Raw genomic sequence first — 19,691 nt, 5'->3', positions numbered from 1 at the left:
GAATTACTAGGAAGGTCACTGCCTAACTCAGGGGCTATTTTATTGTCAGGAAAGAATAAATGGAGAGAAAAATATCTTTAAAACTATCTGTGTTTGGATTTTATACCTTCAGGTTGCAAGGCTGAATGTGAAGACAATGGAATTAGCAGACTAAGTGTAAGATGGAGACAATGCTTTCTTGATAGTATCTACATCCTCCCTGGCTTACTTTCTTCAGTGAATGGTATGTGGCCCAGATGGCATGTGTCCTATGTAGCAGTAGACACTCCACATCCTGGAAAGATCACTGCATGTCATACTTAACCCTATCTTTGTCTCAGGATTTTGTGACTTTGAAGTATGTATGTACCTATGTAAGTAGACACAGACTTTTCATTTTAATTAGCAATACGACAATGGGCAAGCAGCGTACAAAGATTTTTCCCAAAAAATGCATTAGTGGTAACATGGGCCTTGTGACTAACTACTGTAATCTCAGTACTCTGGAGGATGATACAGACTAAGGCAGGATCATGACCATGAGTTTAAGGTCAGCCTCAGATGCAACATGGGTCTCTACCTCAGGTATATGTGTTTCTCTCTTTGTGTGTGTGCATGCATGTGTGTGTATCTGTATAATTTTCTTATAAATTTGAATATGAGAAAACATCAACTATGATATCCCATTATTTATTAACCAAATTCAATTTCTTGATAGAGTACATCATAAGATAAAAGGAGTTACAGTCTAATTGAAATGAAAAAGGTCAGCAAAAGTTTTAAATGATTAAAACACCATAACATCATTTCAAGTATGAATATACATATTAATGAATCAATTAAAAATTTAGACTATGTTTTCATTATCTTTAATTCCTTGGTGATTGTGGTGATTTACAACATAGATAACATATTAGCAAAGAAACAGGACTTCATAATTCATATATAATGATGTGAGAAATTTGTACAAAACTTGTGCCAGTGGTCTTAAGAAAGGCAGTGCTAACATCAATGCATAGTAAAAGCAGCTCAGGCTCACTGTTTTCCTAAAAAGACTGATGATGGGAAAACACTTATGAATCCTTAATTTATAGTGTGTATGCATGTATGTGAATGTGACATATATAAAAGAAGCTTAAATAGAAGGACATCACATAAATTTGTAGGTCATGCTGTTTCCAGAAATTCTGCTGTGAAATAAAAATCTCAATGCCAGCCATACGTTATCTCTCTACTAGTTATTGAGGCCCCAGGAGCATCTAAACAATACAGGATCATTGTTCTTGGCTAAGGTCCTATTGTTAAAGATACTGCTCTTTTTGGAGATACAACACAGAGAAATCAATCATCAAATAAGCAGGAATCTCTTTCCATGATGATTCACTTTTGTAGTTCTAGAAGATGCTATGTAGGTTGCTGGTGGAGAATAGGCATTAATGATCTTAATTAGCACTAAACTCGGATCCTATAATACTCTCCTGACAGTCAAGATCTTCCCACTGATATGATGGTGGAAAACCTGTTTATAGGTTTTGCCAATATCTTTTGGGTGAACATGATCCTGTTCCATACAAGGGAATTCATGACTGGTATTTTGAACACTATCTATCTATCTATCTATCTATCTATCTATCTATCTATCTATCTAATCATCTATCTATACATCCATCCATCCATCATCTATCTATCTATTTGTCTATCATCTATCATCTGTCTATCTATATCACATATCTATCTATCTATCTATCTAGATGGGGAAATCATATGCTCTAGGCTGAGCCTATTAATGTGAGTTTTCTAATTGTCCTTTGTCATAACACCTTCTACATATTATGTCCATAAATCTGTGTTGTTCCAAGCCTTGTTCAAAAAAGCTCCTGATTTTAGTAGATATTGTTCAATGAATATTCATTAATGTTCAAAGTGATAAGAATAAAGACTATAAGAGCTCAGTTGTTGATGGTACAATTTTATCAAACACATCATCATCAGCACCTCTACCATCACTACTATTAAGGTTCAGAGAATATTGCCCAAGAGATGGTTGAAAGAATGCAAGAATCAGAGAAGGTCAGGAGATTGACTGTGAAATGTTGTCCTCTGGACATAAAAGAGCTACTGCATGCCTGAACTCACATCAGTTGTGATTACCTCCATCAGACTTTCACAGCTAGAAATCCTATCATGGGATGGGGCATGTACATCCTTGGTTCCAAAATCAGCTGAGAAGCTACTGAAAATTGGTAAATTATGTGAAGGGTAACTTTTATTTAAAAGTATGACCACTGGTAGACTCTCCGTGTCCCAGTGGATGACACCACAGCAATATGCATATGAGCAGTGTTCATTTGACTCAACTGACTAAAAAATAATTACAAAAGAATTACGTGAATTATTCTGCACTGTTTAAAAATTCTCAAGTTAGAGAAAGTATTTATCAGGGCTCTGGTACTTGACAAGAATGTTTCCAAGTTTCAATTCTATCAATATGTGGGGAAAATGAAGTAGTGCATTCATATACGTATTTCTATAAAGATATTATGCACGGGGATGAAAGTCAATATGCACTCACTCAAAGATTGCTAATATCAATAGTATGTTTTCAGTACATTTTTTGTTAATACTTATAAAAGTAGTCATTAAAACTGAAACTATTCATAAAATATTGAGGGATGTATGTATAGATATTACAATATTATGAAAAGTATGATGGTTATTTTAAAAGGTCATGCTATCTGAAGTTGAAGTAAGAGAACATTTGGAAAATTATCTAAGTTCTTAGACATCGTTTGAATATATACATGTCCCTGATTACTCTATACACTATAAGTAGTGATTAACTCATCTCTACTACTAGCAATACCTTGTTAAAAAGGGGGATACTTACATCAATAAGCCTAAATTTATTTAAATTATTACAAAAATGCAAATGGAGAAAGTCATTTATTCTCCATTGTTGTGTATTTGAATAACAAAATTTATATCCTCTATGATATGGCATTCTATTATGTATGTGTATCTATACATACTTACACTGATTAAATGAGGCTCTAGTACATCATTCATTTAGTGTTGTGCTAATGTATTTAAGATCTGTTCTTAATAATAGATAAAGAATATGCTATTTTCATTCACAAGCAGAATTAACAGGTCTTCTGGACTTACTACATGTACTATCAGCAAAAGCTCCTTAGGAATTCAGTCTTAAGGTTCTGGACTAGTGACAAATAACTGAACCAATGACATCTGAAAAGACCACTGAAGAATAAGAAGTAACTCCACAATCAAGGAGTCAAAGATCTTATTGCTAAAATCTTCCCAAATCTTTACTCTACAAAATCTAATATTATGAAAATGCATTCTCAAGCTCTCTTATACCTCCAATTTTGCTTGAGATAATGAATTGTCAGAGAGAATACCCTTGAAGCAACAATAGCAAATAGATTTTTCCCTGAGTATCTTAAATTTAACCAAAGATTTCAAAGTGTTTGTATTTCCATATCATTATATTCAATATAATACATAATTCTTTTACTACTTTGTTTCATTTTTGCTTTATTGACATGTTTCCATCTGTGGTGATTTGAAAATTAAAAAGCTAATTCCAACAACTTCAAGATTTTGACATTGAAATAATTAAATAATATTCACATTCCCTTTTCTTGCTCTAAACCTTCTCATATAAGCCCCTTTATTTTTTCAAACTCACAGGCTTTTTTATAACCTTATATTTAATTATATAAATATAATTATACTCAGTTTGCATATTTAGACTTGATTTGGGTATCCATTGCAAAGGGTTTGTAGAAAGACTCTGAGATCGAGAGGTTCAGGGAGTTTACTGTGAAATTGTGGCTCCTGGGAATGCCAGTAGCTACAACCATATAGTCTTACCAATGACTGCCTGAGCACAAGCTGAACAAGGACAAAAACCATAAAATGCAAATGTGCATGTGGCAAAGTCCAGGAGGCCTCAGCCTTACACAAAAACTACAGGCTACGCAGAATGTCTGAGAGTATTATAGCCTCTCTCTCTCTTTAAGAATAGCAGAGCAATTGGTCTTTACAACCAAATGTACATGTTTGTCTTATAAAATTATTTTTACTGAAATAAACTGATCAATTTTAGACAATGTAGCTTCCATTACTTACGTAACATTTTCCCAAACAACAATTGCTATATAACTAATCGTAAGTACTATAACTGAAGAAATAAATTTATTTTTCAGAGTTTGTAAGCATGTGCCTTTTATTATATCCTATAATTATAAATTACTTGCATTGAAATTCTATCTCCAGTAATTTTTGTGCTATAATACATTTATGTACTTTTTTACCTGTGGGAGCTTCATCAATATTCCTTAACTCATATTTAGTTATTTTCTTGTTAATAGGGAAAACCTTTCCAGGGAAAATAAATTTGAGTTTTATGGTTTTGAAACTATTCAAGACTCTGAATGTTTTCTTCACATATGACAATCCATTTGCTGATCACAACACTTTGAAGAACAATAGTCTTTTTTATTAAATATCTATCAACATTCCTTTGCTATCTACTTTCATTTATTAATTCTCAAAGAAAATTTGCAAGTACCACATAATCAGTAGAGAACAAAAAGTATGGAAATTTACCCAGACAGAAAATGAACAAGTCACTGTGAAACTTCAAAAATTTAGAAACATTTCAGACTACAAGGTAATGCTTTGCACTTACAATTAAAATGTCAGTGCTTATGTCCTTCGCACTTATAAGTGTACTAGTGGAACAACTTTCCCAAACATATTCAAGGGATTTCATGACATTATAAGAGTAGAAAATATTTAATCAAGTTTCACACTTATTTGTGTTATAATGTTATAAAAACAATATAAATGTGAAATAAGAATATTGCCTGCCATAAATACAAATTATAAAATACAATTCTTATATTTTTAAGAGTTTGATTATGCTGTACATAGAATACCAGAGCTAACAAAGATAGATTTTTTTGTTGTTGTTGCTGTTGCTTTTTTTTTTTTTTTTTTTTTTGGTTTTTTCAAGACAGGGTTTCTCTGTGGCTTTAGAGGCTGTCCTGGAACTCACTTGGTAGTCCAGGCTGGTCTCGAACTCACAGAGATCCGCCTGCCTCTGCCTCCTGAGTGCTGGGATTAAAGGCGTGCGCCACCAACGCCCGGCCGATTTTTTTGTTGTTTTTAATCGCATTTTTTTCATGCTGTATATTTTCATCACATTTTCTCATCTCTTGTCCTCCCAGTTTCTGGCATCTCCCCATGCATCCAACCCCATGCCTTCTTTTTCTTTCTCTAGAAAACACACAGGCAAATAAAATAAAACAAACAACCCCCCCCAAAAAAATCAGACAAAACTGGAAAGAGGAAAGGAAAAGCGTGAGGAATACATATATTTACAGAGATAGACACATATGCAAAGTCTATAAACACCAAGTTGCAAATCATAATGATAAGCAAATAACAAGTAAGGTAAACAGGACCTAAACATGTGACACAAACATCTGCAGTACTATTGAGTTTGTATTGCATTGCCATCTACTACTGGACACAGGGAAGCCTTAAGTTTGGTTTGTGTACTTAGTAAACTCCCTTGGAGGAAACAATGTTTTCATATATGAGGAGCTGTCAATTGGAAATACCTTCTGGCTTAGGGGTGCTCATTTGCACTTCCCTTTTCAGTACCTGTGTAGACCTTCTTACATGTTACCACAATCTCTGTGAGATCATCTTTAAGTCAATCCTCTTGAGTCTGGAAGACACTGTTTTCTTGGTTCCTTTCATCCTCATTGACTCCCACAATCTTTCTCTGCCTTCTCTTACAATGTTACCCCAGCCCTGAGGGGAAGGGTTTGGTGAAGACTTTCCTTATAGGAATGATAATTCCAAAAAATTCTCACTTTCTACCCATTATTCAATTGTGGTATTTTTATTATGCCTCATCTCTTGAAGGAGGAAGATTCTGGGGCTGGCTGAACAAGACAATGATCTATGAGTATAGCACAGTGTTCATAGAGTCATTTTATTACTGTATTCCTATATCAAAACAATAGCACTTGTTTTCATGGCCTATCTAATCTGAGGTTGCTGGCCACTGAAGGTGTTGGTTAATGGTTTCACGGAATGCAAGATAAATGACAAATGGTTGTTTAATGCGGAATACTTACACAGAATAATATTAAGAACCGTGGGAGCGCTTCTCTGCCTCTCCTAACAGATCAGCTGACCCAAGTGAAAGGAACACACAAAAGAGAGCCATATTTTGGTTGTGAGCGTAGCAAGGACGTCTGCTCCACTATGTTCATAGCAGCATTATTTGTAATAGCCAGAACCTGGAAGCAACCTAGATGTCCCTCAACTGAAGAGAGGATAGAGAAAATGTGGTACATTTACACAATGGAGTACTACTCAGCAGAAAAAAAAAACAATGGAATCTTGAAATATGCAGGCAAATGGATGGCACTAGAAGAAACCATCCTGAGTGAGGTAACTCAGTCACAAAAAGACCAACTTGGTATGTACTCACTCAACTCACTCAAGTATGAATTTTAGACATGGAATATGGGAGACTCAGCCCACCATCAGAGAGTCCGGGAAACAACCAGGACCCTAAGAGAGATATGTGTCGTACTCCAGTGAAGGGGAATGGGACAGGATCTCCTAGCAGACTAGGAGCATGGTGCAAGGGATAGGGGACTGGGAAAAAGAGAGGGGGAGAAGTGGAGGGGAGAGGAGGACATGAGGGAGCAGGAAGTTTGAGTTGGGGGAAGAATAGAAAGCAGGATGAGAGATGCCATAATAGACAGAGTCATTATAGGTTTGAGGAGAGATCTGGTGCTAGGAAGATTTCCAGAGACCTACATGGATGACATCAACTGGCAATCTAAACAAGAGTGGAGACACTACCTTAAATGCCTTCCCCCATAATGAGATTGATGACTACCTTATATGACATCCAAAAGCCTTCATCCAGTGGCTGATGGAAGCAGAGACAGATACCCACAGCTAAACACTGAACTGAAATCCTGGAACCCAGTTGCAGAGACGGTTGAGGAATGAGCAAAGGGGTCAAGAATGGGCTGGTGAAACCCACAGAAACAGCCGACCTGAATAAGGGGAAGCTCATGAATCCCAGACTGATAGCTGAGAGGCCAGCATAGGACTGATCCAGGCCTCCTGAACATGGGTGTTAGTGAGGAGGCCTAGGCAATCTATGGGGCCTCAGGTAATAGATTAGTATTTATCCCTCCCTCAGACTCGACACAAAGGTGAGGGTCTAGGCACTGCCCTGAATGATATGTTAGACTTTGAACATCCTCAGTTGAGTGCCTCACCCTCTCTGGGTCATGAAGTGGAGATTGGTTAGGGGAATTGGGAGGGTTCTTGGGGGGTAGGGGAATAGGGCAGGGAGATGGAGCTGAGATTCACATGTGAAGCAAGCTTGTTTCTAATTTAAATTAAAAAATTCAAAAGCATATAAAAATACCCAAGAAATGTGAGAACATAATTTAAAAAAGGAAAAATGTTTAGTTAAAAATTATCCTCCCAAAACATGAGTTATTTCTGATTTCTTTTTATATTTACATTAATATTAAAAGTGCATAGAATTCATGAAATCATATACCCGATCTTAGAAGGTGGCTCACAGTTTGTACACCATAGTCAGGTATCTCACTAAATAATCACTCTATTTCAGTTGGTTAATTTTTTAAGTTCATTTCATTATATGTAAGTATTTTGCATTAATGAAGATATATTTTATTCTTTTACATTATTTTGATGTCTGACCATTAACATCCTACCTGTTTATTACTCATATTGTTGTTTTTTATTTTTCTGTTAATGTTTTTGACATATGATCTAAGACATATTTTATGATTATGCATTCTTACTTAAAAATTTTTTAAAATTCAACAATTTTATTCTTTTTACCTATCACTTAAATAAGTGCATAATCATGACTTAAATTAAGTTGTATTCCTTATTCTTCCAGATAACCTCTTTAAAGAAATTTCTTTATAACCTCTGCTATCTGCAATGAGGATGGGTAGTTCTTCAATACAAGAGTTAGAGCGTGGTTAATGACATTGTTTTTGATATTTTGAGATTTCCCCTATATATAATGTGGATATCTATATATTTACCAATCCATTGATAAATTATTTTTCTTTGCTTATATTCATATTTTGATAAAACAATTCATCTAGTACATATTAATATCATACAGGGTAATGACCATATCAGTTTTATTTGATTCTTCATTATTAATATTTTAATGCTATACTTATATGCCAGAAATCACAATAAAATATTTTATCTAGATCATACTTCATTTTGTATGTAGAAGAGTGTTATAGAATAATCATACATAATTATTTTAACTATCTTAAACCAAAATAGAAACATGATGGTGGAAGTCCTTCTGTGTATACGTTGTCTTATTGGTTGATTAAATAAACCACTATTGACCAAAGGGAAGCAAGATAGGTGGAACTAGGAGTCGAGGAGGATTCTGGGAAAGAGAGGCACAGGTAGTCACAATGTAGGACACCAGAGGAGTAAGCGTTTGGACCCTATAAAGAGAAGCCTTCCCGCCAGCCTGCTTCCAGAGCCGCATCAGTCCATCAGTCCCAAATAAACACACAGGAGGCTATATTAATTATGAAGCTGTTGGCCTTGCTTGTTTCTTACTGGCTAGCTCTGACTTAAGTATTTATCCCATAATTGTTAATCTAAGTATTTTTTTTACCAGAGAAATTTCTGGGCTTCTTATCCCTATGGCGTTACATCTTGACTCCTTGTGTTTCTCCTACCCAGAGTCCTCCTGGACTCCTAGTCCCACCTATCTTGCTTCCCTATTGGCCAACAGTGCTTTATTGACATATACACAGGACTTCACCCATCATCTCCTCTTTTCTGTATAAACAAAAAGAAAGGTCTTAACTTTAACATAGTCAAATTATATATAACAGAACAGTTATCAAGTAAGAACACAGTTACAACATTTTGTCTATCAACATTTAGCAAGATTTAAAGAAAATATCATCCATCCCATCCTTGTGAGCCCAAAGTCCTATATCTTTTATCATAACTAAGGAAAACTATAATTATAACTATCTGTCTTCAACTCTATCAAAGACCACAGAAGGATTGACAGAGACATCTTGCTGCCTGGACAGTCACCTGAAGTTCCTCTGTAATGTTGGGGCATCCATCTTCAGCCCATAGGCCACAATGTGTCCAGAAGTTTTCTCAGCAAAGCAGGAAATTTTAAACTGTCCATCTGCATCAGCAGTCTGTCAGTCATTTTTCTGTGTCCTGCAGAAAGTCTTGTAGACTCTTCCATGAAGCAGGAACCCTGTAGGACTGTTTGAGTTCAGCAGTCAGTTTCCTGTGGGTCCTGCATGTCCAGTTTATACAGCAACAGCCAAGCTGTCTAGGCAAAAGCAGTTTCTTGTCCAAAATGACTAATCTTGCCATGTTGAAAGCAAACTCCATAACAAGTTTCTTAGATGCCCATCTTCCTCTTGGACATAATTGGTGCTGCCAGGAGCAGACATTTCTCATTGTCAAGAAAACCCCTAAACCATTTTAAATGCCATTTTCTGAAGGTCTTTGAAAGGTTTGAAGACTGTCTATGTATCTCAAATATATTTCTGTATATCTAGAAAACCTAACTATAACTTCTGACCATTATATGTAACTATCTATAATCTGTATTTAATTATGCATTATGTTTAAAAAGATCAGTATAAGCACAATACTTAATCAAGAGGAAATATATACATATCACAAAATTGACCTTGAATTTGTATCAATAAATAAAAAACCATACCCATACCATACTTCCCCTTTTTACCATTAAAAAGAGATTAGCTGTGATCATTAGCCAATTATAAACAACCCCCTTTAAATGAAAGCAAAGATTCATAAACAAGATGGGAATTAGGACGTCGCTCATTCCAAACTGCTTCGTGCTGGAAGGGGGTGCTGTTTGTACCATGGGGATCATGACAAAACTCAGAAACCTGTATAAGTCCTTATTTTCGTGGTCTGCAAAGCTGCATCATCTTAGTTGTTTTAGATGTTGAATTACTTGGGCCATTGCTTCTGGGGGTCTTGGTTGATCAAACCACAGAGGCCTGGAAGGAATCCTTAGCTTTTCATTTTCTGTAGAAACATAAACAAAAACTCCTTTCCCAAGTAACATATCCTTATACTTAAATTTTGAAGTCAAGGCAGTTTCAAAAGATATAAGTTGAACTAATTCAGCAGCATTTATAATCAAGTGTACTTTAGCAGTTGTTCCTTCCTGAGCAATTAAAAAACTGAAAAACACAATAGTGTACGGTATCCAGACTTTCTGTGTATTTTCCATCTTTACGTGGCTTATTTATTTATCTATATTATTACTGTATTTCATTTACTTTTATTTCTTTTTCTCTGAGACAGGGTTTCTCTGGAAATCTTACTGCCTCTGCCTCTGCAGCAAATCCTACCGGCTTGCGCCACCACAGCCAGCTTCTCTATTTATTTACCACTATGCCATTTCTTTTTTCTCTCTCAATTCTACGTATATTTTTAAGCCCACTGTAAACCTTTAGAGGTTTTTCTTCTTCCAGTTCTGACTTTACTGTAAATCTTTATGTTTTTCTGGCCACATGTCTTATCTGTTAAAACCGTGGCTGTTTTAAACTGTAGTTTTTCCAAGATGGCAGGCGTAAGCGTGATTCCAGCTCATAGCCTCAGTCTATGCTAAGATCCAGCAAAAGCTGCCAGCTTGGAGATGTGGTCACTGCCACTTCCAGCTGTATGTACACATCTTTCAATCATTTTGTGAAGAGAAACCTTCCCGCCAGCCTGGTTCCAGAGCTGCATCAGTCCCAAATAAACACACAGTAGGCTATATTAATTTTTTAATTATAAAGCTGTTGGCCTAGAAATGTGGTCACTGCCACTTCTAGCTGTACATACACACCTTTGAATTGTTAGCAAAGCATCTTAAAAGAACCTTGTTATTTTTTTTTAATGCTGAATCAGGAAGACTCCCTTTAGCAAGCCACGTGAGTCTCTCTGCTTGTCCCTAGCAAAACAGAGCCCACCTGAGAAAAATGCTGCTATCAAAAACCCATGCTTTTCTCCGTTCTTTTGTTTCTAAAAGTCCTTTAAAGATTTTGTCATTCTGCGTGGAAATTCATGACCCCACTCCTGGTACCATTATGCAAAGAGAAGCCTTCCCGCTAGCCTGGAACCAGAGCCGCATCAGTCCCAAATAAACACAGAGGAGGCTATATTAATTATGAAGCTGTTGGCCTTGCTTATTTCTTACTGGCTAGCTCTGACTTAAGTATTTATCCCATAATTGTTAATCTAAGTATTTCTCTTACCAGAGAAATTTCTGGGCTTCTTATCCCTATGGCGTTACATCTTGACTCCTTGTGTTTCTCCTACCCAGAGTCCTCCTGGACTCCTAGTCCCACCAATCTTGCTTCCCTATTGGCCAACAGTGCTTTATTGACATATACACAGGACTTCCCCCATCAGGACCCTTTCTCTGGTAAGAGAATACCACACGGAAATACTCAGATTACCAGTTATGGGTTAATAATTAAGTCAGAGCTAGCCAAATAGAAATCAAACAAACAGCCAGCAGCTTCATAATTAATAGAGTGTTATGTGTGTTATTTGGGGGCTGAGACAGCTTGGGACCCAGGCTGTGGCGGGAAGAGTACATGTTACAGAAAGATATAAAAGTGAGACTTCACATATAACCAATGACATCAAATAATTAGTATAACTGACTTTTCTTTAATGTTTTTCTTTTTAAGAAAAGAACTTTTTGCATACAAATATATACATTCTAACCTCAGCATGAGCTTTGAAGACTCAAGTCACAACATTATTCCCACAATAACTAATCATGTGTAAAAGGATATCTTTTTCCATTTTCCTCAGACTGGCCACCTGACATTTCAAAAGATAAGAAGTACTGCTCAGCTTGAATGAACTCAAAAATATCTCTGCAAATGTATTTGAACTCAGCCTTTGAAATGTCAATTCAGTATCAAGTGACATAAGTTACTCACTCAAATACAAGATTATAGGTATTATGAGTCTGACGGAAATTATTTGAAGATATAAAATACAGTTGACAAATACAGTTTGAGGAAAAATGACAGCAAATATTTTTATAGGATTAGTTTCTAAAAGTAATTTATATTAGTATACTTAAAGTTTACAATTAGAAATAAGCCATCATGGAGTTTTTCCATCAATGTATTCTAAACTTTACTATTATTAATTTTATTAACTAATTACTCAAGATTTGAAGTTACATCCATTTTCAGTGTTTTCCATGTGTTCTAATATATACTTCCCCTAGTTCTTTTCTCTGCTGGAGACATAAGCCAGGACCCATACATTCTATCTAGGTAAGTGCCCCCACACCATTGAGTAATATATTGATATTTCCCATATACTTTTAAAATTATTTTCTGGTCATTGTGTTTTATGGGATTGGGCTGGCAGGGGAATATTTGTGGATAAATTATTGTCATTTAAAAGGCATGATAAGAACTACACTGTAAAATAAAACAGCTGAAGTCTTTCGTATTATCCCCAGAAATACAAATATTTTCATATATGAACTTGTACATGAAAATTGAAAGCAAATTTATTTGTGCCATCCCAAATCTTGAAACCACCCAAATATCTTTTGGTGAGTTAATGGTTAGACAATCAATGGTGTGTCTTGACTCTGAAACAGTGTTCAGCAATAAAATAGCATTAACAATTACTATACAAACAGTACTTCAAGAAAACTATGATGACTGCAAAAGGTTAATCTCAAAAGGAGACACTGCATCATTTCATTCATGTAGTACACATGAAATAGCAAAACAACATTGTTAGATTGGTAGGTCATTTCCAGAGACTAGGGGTCAAAGATAGCATTTCCGTGAATGCAAATCGGCACTTAAAAGAATTGCTACAGTGATCATACAAGTTGGGAATATAATTTAACTTTACTGTTGATTGTCCAGTCTACAAGTACAGTAGAATTGAGGAATGTTTTCACATGCTTACAAATGACTTCATGTATTACTGGTGAAAACTGACTGGCCTTATCAATTCTGTCAGCATCAATTTTTTACTTTGCTTTGTATTACAAATGTATATTATATTAACTGAAGGGAGGTTTTGAGGAATGATACATGGGATTTCCTTTTCACATTTCTCAGCAACATTCTTTGAATCTATAATTAACTCAAAACAAAGTGTTTACCAAAAATTCATTTGAAGAAAAATTATATTTGACAAGCAAAATCTTAAGAGAAAATTCAATGTTTCGAATGTTTGCTTTGTGGAATCTCATCTCATTTTGAGGGTACTTATGTTCTATTTTGCTTTCCCTCATGGGAGGCCTGACAATTCGCTTTATAAGATTCAAGGTCTGCTTCCTACAGAAGACATGGGGCAGCAGGGAAAGTGTTTTTATTTTTCTGAAGATACAGGAAATATTTACATTTCCCTTTTTAAAAAAATTTTTTTGTTATTCTTTGCTAACTGATTCCTTGGCATAAAATTTGGTTTGATTATATCTATAAAGCTTATGAAAAGGGAGGCGCTTTTACCTAAATTTCTGTTTTCCAAGAATAATGACATACTATTTAAAATAGTACAGATATATTTTTATATATTACAAATTTTCACTAAATTATCACATTAAGATCTAAGAAGAAGCTTTATTTGTAAACTCCAAACCACGGTTTTGGTTTGTGATTTTACTACATGTCTTTTTTTTTTTTTGAGTGATATCTTTATTTGTGGTGTTAGTGTTGATGTTTCCTAAATTTAACCCAACAAAAGTGTCTTACAGACTCTGTAATCTGTGTAATGTCTACAGACTCTGTGTGATTTATAGACTCTGTAATGAAATCAGCCAACTTTATAAGTCATCAACTACAAGCCATTGCAAACTTTCATGGTAATTATATGTTCTTTTGTTAGTATTTGTCTTATCCGGTTAGTTCTTCTCTGGCTTTCTAAAATTGTGTAAATTGCACGAGGAAGTAAGTATGGTGTGTTTTAAGAAGCTGAGTCCACATTGAGGCAGTAGGGAAGGAAGGTCATGATAGTTGTTATGGAGATTTTGCAGTTAGGATTATTGAGTTGTGTGGGTGGAGCCTCTATAAGGACTGTTTATTAAGATGGTGGTTTTGAAAATATTCTGTTTAGCTGAAAAGGTAAGAATTAAGTGCCTGTAAAAGGAAAGTAAAAAGTGATCTTTAGATAGGGACAGACACATGACAATGGGTACCAGGAAAATATTTAATGAAAAAATTCAGTCCTCTGTTATATTTCAGGACATAGCTCTCAAAAAACACCCCAAAACTGGATTAGAAATGCACTTAATAATTGAGGTAGCTGGAGGGATTTTCAGAGAATTCAGTGAGACATGACGTACATGGGAGAGCCTGCTGTAGAGATCTTAAAAATGTTTCCATCAAACAAATGATAGACTCATGTACATAGAATGGGTGAGAGGTTAACTGAATGATTTTAGATAAGAACGCACCATACTTCTAGTCTTATCTGTCACTTCCCTCCTTTGTTGTCTTTGCCTCCTCAGTGTATACAGGCACATTGCTTTGCACGAATTTTTATTTTTTACTGTTAATTGGCCACTGCACATGTGACAAATGAGAACTGTGGAAAATACATAACATAGAATATAGAATGGAGAAATTTAAATCACTTCTCTGTTCACATATATATGTGAGCACAGCATAAATTTATTTCATTCATTTATAGCATAGACTACCTTTTATTATACATTTGTAATTTGACATTTTGTAGCTATGTTTTTATATAGACAAATTACTTCAGGGCATTTAAATAGCTCTGGGGTAATTGCCTTGTATTTCTTTACATTCACAACTTCTCATTGTACATCATAGCATCTCTTATTGATATTCATCAATATCACCTATCTTTAATATTTTGTCCAGTTTAACTAATTTGCTGAAAAATTTAAAGGTTCCTGGACTCAATTAATTAGCCACATTACAAACACATTATAAAATTATTAAAACATGTTACCAAAGAGGTTCCTAATTAACATGCCACAAACAAGTATGTGAGTCTGCCATTGCTGAATTTGAACTAGAATCCTGTTCCACAGGCTGTCAACAATGGTGGTAAACATGGTCATATAAGTCTCTATTTTTCCTTTTGCCACTGAGAAAATCTAGTTTTTGCTCCTAGCAAACTACTACTAATGTTATAAAATATGATATTTTGTGATTCAACTAGTTATGTTTTTAAGTCAGCATAGTACTGAACTTAACACTCTGTCCTGAGATTATGCAGCTTATCTTAGCTTGTTTTTCACATATTAAATACATGTATAATCCAGGATATTTCTCAGAATTTAATGGAATTTTACCTCTCACAATAGCATCATTTTGAGGATGCTTTTCTACTTCTTGAGCCTCAAGAGTCCTTATTATTTTACTGTCTACTTCTTTACACAACACCAGTTGTCCAAGACGCTGGAGGCAAATGCAGCCACCAAAGAACAACCTAGTAATTCAGTTTGGCTCCTCATAAACTCCAGCGGCCTTGTCCTTGCACTATGCTGCAATTTCCTCAAAGTTTGAACGTTGGTGCGAGGATGATTAAAGAATAAACCAGCATGAGTCTCTCTGACTCTTGGTTTTCTGTGATATATTTGAAATTGTTTCCTTCTACACTACAGAATTCATTTAACAACAGTGTGGACTCTGCTCTTAAAAAGTCAAAGAAAAGGGAAAGATTTCCAGTGACTATGACATACATGCTTAGCAAGTTAATTTTCTAATGGAATGTTAGAAACATTAATTTTGCTAAAGAAAGAAATTATATTTCTAAACCTTTGCTCATTTTACCCATTTCTTTTTAATTTTTATGTATGTATGTATGTATGTATGCATGTGTGGTGTCTGTGTACATATATGCTATATGGATGCCCACAGAACGATTAAATTTTAGAAATGTGGATTATTATCAAAGAGAATAAAATCTAGATGTTTAGGAAAAATGTTATAATGATAAACTAATACTGAATAAATCATTTTACATTCCTTAAATAAAAAAATCAGGATATTAAAAAGCATACTATTGTTGTATCTCTGAACATTGAAGACCCGATTTTTTAGATATATTGTCAATATTTATCTTTCAGATCAAAATAATCAATATCATCATACAAAAAATTAGAAATTCTAGAAGATAAGTTTGCTGTGGCAACGTATGGTTTCTTTAAACCATCTTATGATTATTGTCTCCATCTTACTTGACTAAATTCCCCCCGAAAAGATGATGAAACAAGTAGTTTAAATCAAAGGGTTGTAGAGACTGTTGTTTCCTACAATGGTGTATACATGAGTTTTATGTCATTTATGTGTGCTAATATCAGCTGTCCACATTCCTTAATCCTGGTGGTCCATTATCTCCACTGTATTTACACACACCACACACACACTCAATGTCAAGTGGCATGTTTGTGATTGATATATCTTGTTTGTTTATTTTCCTGTTAATTTACCCTCCATGTACTATGTTATTTGATTTTGTTTTTTATTTTGTTTTAAATCAGTCTTAAAAGCATAATATTTTTATTAGATCATTCCCACTAATGTGGAATTTTGAGATCACCTTTATGTTAATAATTAATCATTATGTTTAAATAAATTTATTGGGTACTACATAGGTCACCTAACCTTGTTCCATCATTTTCCCATTAATATAGGGCAAATAATTACACCTACCAATATTAGGGATGAAGTCATTTATGTGAAATCATCAACTAGTGCTTTACCGAGACTAAGTTTTAAGTAAATAATACAGTGTTTTTGTCAAGAGTGCTTTGATTCTGTTTTGAATGTTGAAAATATATATGCAGGCTTACAAACTCATTTAATATATCCACAACATTGAAAACACAAGTGCCCTCAACTCTCAAGGTTTCCTTTCAACTTTGCTCTACATACTTTCTTTCCTAAGAACAAAAAGAAATAAGTAAATAAACAAATAAATAAATAAAACAATCCAACTTAGTGGTAAAGCTATACAACCAAATATCTAAGAAGAAATCAGAAATTTTATCATTCTGAAACATAATTTCTATGACAAATAGTGATGATAGAACATCCAAACCAATATAGTGCCCTAACATTTGATTGTGCAAGGTTGAAGGAATGAAGGAAAAAAAGAGAAAAGAACAAGGCTAGTTTTTATTCAATGCCTTGGTTTTGGGTAAGTGTGCAAAGATTAATTATATGCCAAGAAAATCACATATGGCCAAGTACAAGCTCTTTGAAATCGAGGACAAAGCTGAACCACCAACATGGTATTCTCGCATTAACAATCTTCGTGTAAAACTAAATTTTTTTCATTGTCTTTGGTACTTCCTTTTTACAGCTGTTATTTCTTTCAAATATATGTGATAAATACAATTAAACAAATACTGGGACAATAGACAGTATTTTACATTATACTTTCTGAATCTCTTAAATTATCCATGCTAAGTAGAAGATCATGCTTTTATGTTCATATGACCAATGCTCAAGAAAATCTTGAATGCATTTGGTTTAAGACTCTGTCTATCTGTGTGTTTTGTGGGGTGGCGGGTGTTAGACAATTTCTTTGAGCTTTGCATTCAGACAATATTGATATTGTGTTGATTGATAGAAATTACAAGCTGTGTGGATCCTTCCAACTCAATGACTTGTCAAGAAAACCTCAGTCCTGACGATCTGGCTTTCCTTCAGTACTAAGCAGTACATAGTATTAGTGAGGACATTTAACCTCTGAGTGAAGGAATCTTCTAGAGAAAGGAATAACAAGCACCACAGTCAGAGAAGCATAAGACATTTCAGCAAAAGCAAACATTGATTTTAAAATTTCATAAAACCATTCACAGAAAGTTTTTTCTAAGCCTTTGCTACTACAAAAATAGAAACTTTAGGTCAAATAAATTTGATTTCTAAATAATTGACATTAAATAATTACACATTATTTATACTTCTAGGCTGATAGCACACACACGTGCACGCACACACACACACACACACACACACACACACACACACATACACACAGGATAAGGAGGAAGTGGGAGGCTTGGAGACCCTCTAAATAATTCCCTGATGTCATTAATGAGAACACTGAGACCTAAGAAAGTGAAGTCCACGCTCAGCGGTCACTAAACTGTCAGCATCTTATACTAGCTTCAGCTTGGCCTGAAAGCTTTAGATTTCTCGCTGCTATTCCTTACAGGAATTCTCAAGTAACTCAGGTATGAAGAGAGGCCGGGGAAAGACTTGCATTTTGAATGATCGTCAAATAGACATAAATTTTAGCTTTCCATCTCACAGTGAGAAATTTTGCCCAACTGGAAGACCGATTCACTGACATTCCTCTATATTTGCTTCATGCATTTGAAACACATTAAAACAGAGTGAAGCTGTTCTCGGCTTCCTAGTGCCAAAACATCCAGAAAAAAAAAAATCAAAGGTGAACTTCCACCTCTGGAAAATAATGTAGCACTGCTGCTCTGTTCTTTCACCTTAGTCGCAATCATCTAAACAAAACCCAAAGGTCATCAGCTAGTAACTGTGACCAATGTATTGTGAAAACATCAAGAGTCTAGGTGTGTCAGACAGTGTTCAGTCACCCTGAGTAGGTGTGAACACGAACCCAGTCTTGAATTGAATAAGGTACCTTCCTTTTAAAATCACACATTTTGGGAGACTCCTTACATTCTGCTACCAAACGCTAGCGTACTAAAGCTGCCCTTCTGGTGTATCTCTTTGAAACAATGAATAAGTAAATTGAAGGAGGTTATTAAAGCAGGAAGACACAACAAGAGAGAGAGCACAGAAAAAAAAAAAAGATGCTCTTAAGCTGCCCTTTCCCCTAGTTATTTGTTAGTCTTTCAGTGTAATGGACCACGAGCAATTAAAATAATTTAAAAAATTAAAACTCTGGCATTATTATACCCGTGTTAATTTCACGTTTTCCCATTACGTAATTTCACTACTAAAGTATTCTATCACAAAACATTCTATCATTGAAATAAACGAATTAAAACCTCATGTGTTTACCTAGCATAGTACAAATGCCAACAGTCAAATTCTTTGATTCTGTGAAATCGCACACCGACCCATTATCGCTGAGTTTAGACAGTGCACAGTTTACTTCTCAAGAACATGTTGAGTAATCATCTCATTCCAGAAGAACAGAGAGGGTCAAACGCAGTGGGGGACATGGGTGTTTAAGAAACTAGCCACGGAGCAGCAGAGCCTGCGAATGCGTTGTTACGTGACAAGGTTGTTGGTGCCACAACCAGCAAAGGGCAGCAGGCGCTTTGCCAGACCCAGGGACCCGCTGCTCCTCCTGCTGAAGGATGAAGTAGGGCTGGCTTCCCTTCCTCCTTCAGGGACCTCTGGTCCCCGCAGGCAACGTCGGGAGGATTCTTTGCCCTAATTATCCTGGGAGGAAGACGCGCCTTTCTCGGAGACCGCTAGGCAACACTCACCACGGCAGCCTGCAGATTACTTCCCTGTGTGGGTGTGCGACGTCGTTTAAACGAGTCACACTTACAGTAGCTTGTCACCGGCGAGGCCTGGAGCAGCAGAGGGCGGGGGAGCGTAGGGCGG

General features: G+C 35.4%; 1 long non-coding RNA gene across 1 annotated transcript in view; it reads right to left on the bottom strand.

The window, feature by feature from the left end:
- The window catches only part of LOC121140858, a 113,269-nt gene extending 93,629 nt beyond the window's left edge, over window positions 1–19,640 (bottom strand). Inside the window, exon 1 of the long non-coding RNA XR_005877814.1 lies at window positions 19,571–19,640. This is a non-coding gene — a long non-coding RNA (uncharacterized LOC121140858). The remainder of the gene's footprint in view (window positions 1–19,570) is intronic.
- Window positions 19,641–19,691: the final 51 nt, after the last annotated feature.

This window comes from Mesocricetus auratus, unplaced genomic scaffold, assembly GCF_017639785.1.
Source record: "Mesocricetus auratus isolate SY011 unplaced genomic scaffold, BCM_Maur_2.0 Super-Scaffold_100006, whole genome shotgun sequence".
Lineage (NCBI taxonomy): Eukaryota > Metazoa > Chordata > Mammalia > Rodentia > Cricetidae > Mesocricetus > Mesocricetus auratus.
The sequence above is the reverse complement of the archived record's forward strand: the minus strand, read 5'-3'. Positions and strand labels throughout refer to the sequence as shown.